Raw genomic sequence first — 4,769 nt, 5'->3', positions numbered from 1 at the left:
TGCCAGACTACAAACCCCAGGATTTTATCGGATGCAGAAGTGTCCGTTAAAGTGGTATCAATGTGCTATAAACTTTGCAATGCAATTATAGCAGGATTAAATCTTTGCCAATGGAGGAATGGACCACGGGGACCTAGTTCCTAAATGTTTCATGTTATTAATGGAAATTGAAAAATCCTTTCCAGGAGCCTCCATGGTTCAACAGAACGGTCCAGATACTCAGAAGCTGATTTCAGAAGAAGCTAAACTCTTCCTGTTTTTCCGAACGCTCACAGAAGGAAGCCAGGCTTTTGAGTCTTCTTAGCAAATGACTGGCAGGGGCTCTCCAAGGTTTACAATCCCTTTCCCAGCAATGCCCATGGTCCTTAGCTGTGCGGGTATTTGAACCCGGGTCTCCACGAAATCCAAGTCCAGCAATGAAACCCCTATACAAGATGGTGTTTCTTGGAAAGATATGTTCAGAGAAGGATCGCCATTGCCTTCCTCCGGTCCAGTTTGCACTCTTCTGCATGGAAGAAACCAATAGGTTTCAGGCCATGTGAAATCTGGCTGGGGCTCTCCTTGCAAGAACACATTGGCATCCTCTTGCTGAATCTGGTCCGGATTTTAGTCTGAACTTCACCAAAGCTATCCAAGGTGCCGAACCATCTGTCTCAAACTTTAGGCTGAAAGTGAGTATGGGTTCGCCGTGCTATTGCCACGAAAGCCAGAAGCCACCATTGACTCACCTCTTCTTTTGCATACTGGCTTTCAGAAGAAAGGGAGCCTCTGAGGATGTGTAGAGATCTCTTCCTGGCCAAGGAGCAATTAAATCAACCATGATCCATTGCACTCCTTGGAAAGGGATGTTTTCAAGGGCCTCGTTCCCACTTACAAATAAATCGGTTTGCAATCCGAACCGATGGATCGATTCGACAGCGGAGTGTTTTCTTGCTGCAAAATAAAATAAAATAACCCAATTGTGGTTCACATTCACGAATGAATTGGTTCAAAATGGACCCACTCCAGCCATATGAAGGGCAAAGTTAAATTGATTCTGATGAGCATCTGGTTCACACTTGATCCAAAAAGACACGGGGAAAAATCAGCGTCAAAAAGACGTGGGTTAAATGGGTCTAGTGCATGCCCCCCTCCTCTCCGAATCGCTTCCGCAAATTAATTCAAGTGTAAACCAGGGTTATTTAAACTGATTCAAACTGATCTGGTTTAAAAGATAGTGGGAATGAGACAAAGTTGTGGGGTGAAATGTCCAAAAAGTGAGATTGCTGAGGTTGATCAGTTTGTTGCAAGGGCTTAGAAGGAGGGTCAGTTTCCACTGGAACTGTATATATTTTTTATATATATATATATATATATATATGGAAATGCAATACTACGACCGAGGAGTCTGCCTCGCTTGTGGCAAGGGTCATAAATAGTGCGTGGTTTTATTTTAATCCTCTCGCCTTTTGCATTGGTGCTTTTCAGCAGAAACCCAAAACAATACTTTCCTCCACGAAAAACAGGAAACAAGACTATTTTTGGTGGCGGCTGTTTGGCGGGTCCTAAAATCCCGCTGCCCTTTTGGCAGGGAATGGACTGAAAAGCATCATTACGGGGGTTTCTGTTGAACTCCGGAGTTCCCCTTTTCCACCCGACTCTCAAAGAAGGGAAAAACCCGGATGGAAACCAAAGACAGGTGAAGTCTTCTTGGCAGGCCAGCACTACACTGGAAAGTCAATGAAGTATTTTGGATACGGATCCCTTTGCAGATATAATCCCCCATTCCCTCCAGCAGCCTAATAGCCTCCTTTCTATATAGGTTTTTAACTGGTTTTAGATTGAATGATTGTATGGATTGTTTTTAGAATTTTTGTATTGTTTTTAAATGGTATGGGTGGGTTTTTGTATTGTTGGGCTATGGGTCGTCACTTTGTATTGGTTTCGATGGTGTTTTGTAAACCGCTGTGATCTGCAAGGAATAGCGGTCTAGGAATAAAATTTCATTCATTCATTCATTTCTCATTACTTTACTACTTGGAGGAAACTGCACACTGAACAGAGATGAGCAGAAACAGGGGAAATGCACATGATGCTGCCTTTTGCACCTGAGCTTTTCAGGAGAAGCCTGAAGGTATCAAGCACCAAACCTTTCTGCAAAGCAAGGAAAAACATCCCCAAAAAGGGTCTACAGTATTTCCTAGCCCTGGGTTTCATTAATGCTGCCCTCATGTGGCTGTGGCTGCTTTCGCCTCATGCGCTATGTGCAGCGCATACATTCCTACATGAATTTCATAATCTTATAAATTTTATATATATAATTGTAGATATATATGTGTGTGCACACACACAAATACAATTATATATAATATGTTTTATACACACACACAATTATATATATAATATAAATATAAAATAATATAAAATAATTATATATATAATATATATAATTATATTAATATATATACAATAATTTTATAATATATATATAATTATAGAAATACATAGATACAATGATAATATATATAGAAAAATATAAATAATATACATAAATAGATTCTAACTAATATAAATCTCTCTACAAAGAATTATAAAATCTACTTTTCTCTATCTCCAATATAAAATAATATATCAGATCTTACAATCCTCTAAATATCTCAAAGTCTGGTATATCTCCTCTCCTGCTCTCGCTCACTTAGACTACACTTCTCACCCAATCTCAATCATTCTATTATATCTATCTCTCTCGTCTTCTCCCTCCCGCGCTCACACTATACTTGTGTGTGTGTATACGCATGCACACAGCATTTGTTGTTTTGCTACCTTACCTCACCTCTTTTATCCCTTCTCTATCGACTACACCCTTTCTCCGTGTGTGTGTGTGTGTGTGTGTGTGTCTCTCTCTCTCTATCTCTCTCCCGTCTAGCCATCGTGGCATCATCGCGCCTTCTTTTCCTGCTTTTGACTGTTTTCCTACGTTTCCCACAGGTTGGCTTATCGATAATATCTAGCCGATATATATCTCTCTCTGGCTGTTCTAACCAATCCTCTATAATAACAGCATAGATACCATAAATAAATCATCCTTTATTTAACAATTAAACCCTATTACTCTAGAAGGAAAAAAATATTGGATTATTTCTGTAGTGCAGATGCAGCCTTAAGAAGTTACTTTTTTTTAGTGCATTTTTAAAAGGAGGCATTTTTGTCTTTAATTTATTTATTTCTGCAGCTCTTATGCCTTTCTCTGCAAGATCCCAGATTGCTTTCCTAGGCCACTGGGATCAAGAACAGCAGCAGTGCTTTGCATTCTTAAAAGCAAAAGCCAAAAGAGCACTAAGCCCAGCTTGACTTGGAGCTTTGCATACTGCAAAGCGAGAACAAGGGGAAATCAAGTGCGCATGCGCATTTTGGGCAGCCTGTCCTTCACTCTTTGCCGAATCCCTTGTCTAAAAGGAAGCGGGGAGCCAATCAGCCCGTCAGGATGGCCGAGCGGTCTAAGGCGCTGCGTTCAGGTCGCAGTCTCCCCTGGAGGCGTGGGTTCGAATCCCACTTCTGACAGCAAGGCTCTCCTTTTGCAAAAAGACACGTTTTCTTTGTTCTTGATCCAAATGCAAAAGATACTGATATTGGAAAGGAAACCAGATATTAAAAAAACCCAAGCCTAGTAATATATATATATATATATATATATATATATCCAAATGAAATAGATATTGATATTGCAAAGGTAACCAAATATTAAAAAACCCAAGCCTGGAATATATATACACACACATATATACAATACACACGCTATCTATCTATCTATCTATCTATCTATCTTGTGTGTATGCATGTGTGTGTGTATATTTATATATACAGTATATATATATATATATATCTCCAAATGAAATAGATATTGATATTGGAAAGGAAAACAAATATTAAATAAAAACAAGCTTAGTAATCTATCTATCTATCTATCTATCTATCTATCTATCTATCTATCTATCTATCTATCTATCTATATGCAAATGCAAAAGATATTGATATTGGAAAGAAAACCAAATTATAAAAAAACCCAAATAAAATTACCAAGTTTGGTAAGATAGATAGATAGATAGACAGACAGACAGATAGATAGACAGATAGAGTCATATCTATATCTGTGTGCAAATGCAATAGATATTGATACTGGAAAGGAAACCAAATGTAAGAAAGCCCAAGCCTTTGGAGCCTCTGCAGCCCTGCCTTTGGCGCCACCTAGCGACCGTCCTTTGAACGAACGATTCCCAGACTTCGGTGCTCCAGATGTTTTGGGCTTCTGCTCCCAGGATCCCTGAACTTCATCCAAACTGGAAAAGGGGCTTCTGGGAGATGAAGTCCAAAACACCTGGAGGACCAACGTTTGGGGACCAGGGCTTTGAACCAACGAACTGATGGGACAGCTCCATCCCTTTCCTTAAAGGCTGCCAGACTGCCGTGTCAATGTGGGCAAAGGCACCAGATTCCTTCTGGTCTGGGAGCTAAGCAGGGTCAGCCCTGGTTATTATTTGGTTGGGTGACCTGTCAGTTACACGAATCTCCAAAACCGAGGGTCATAAAAACCTTTTTTAAAATGTATGCTGATTTTATAGGAATTCTCCCTCCTCCTCCTCTTCTTCTTCCTCTTCTTCATCTTCCTATCCCTACTCTTCTTCCTCCTCCTCTCCTTCCTCCTCCCTTCCTCTTTTCCTCCTCTTCCTCTTTGTCTTCCTCCTCCTCCTCCCTCTTCTTCATCCTTTTTCCTCCTCCTCCTCCTCCTCCTC

The 4,769-nt window shown here is 40.2% G+C and overlaps 1 non-coding gene across 1 annotated transcript; it reads left to right on the top strand.

The window, feature by feature from the left end:
- The first annotated feature begins 3,457 nt into the window (after positions 1-3,457).
- Positions 3,458-3,540, top strand: TRNAL-CAG. The gene has a single exon. It is a non-coding gene; the product is annotated as a tRNA-Leu (tRNA).
- Positions 3,541-4,769: the final 1,229 nt, after the last annotated feature.

Source organism: Sceloporus undulatus, chromosome 8, assembly GCF_019175285.1.
Source record: "Sceloporus undulatus isolate JIND9_A2432 ecotype Alabama chromosome 8, SceUnd_v1.1, whole genome shotgun sequence".
Lineage (NCBI taxonomy): Eukaryota > Metazoa > Chordata > Lepidosauria > Squamata > Phrynosomatidae > Sceloporus > Sceloporus undulatus.
Note: the sequence above shows the minus strand (reverse complement) of the source record. Positions and strands in the feature narration are given on the sequence as shown.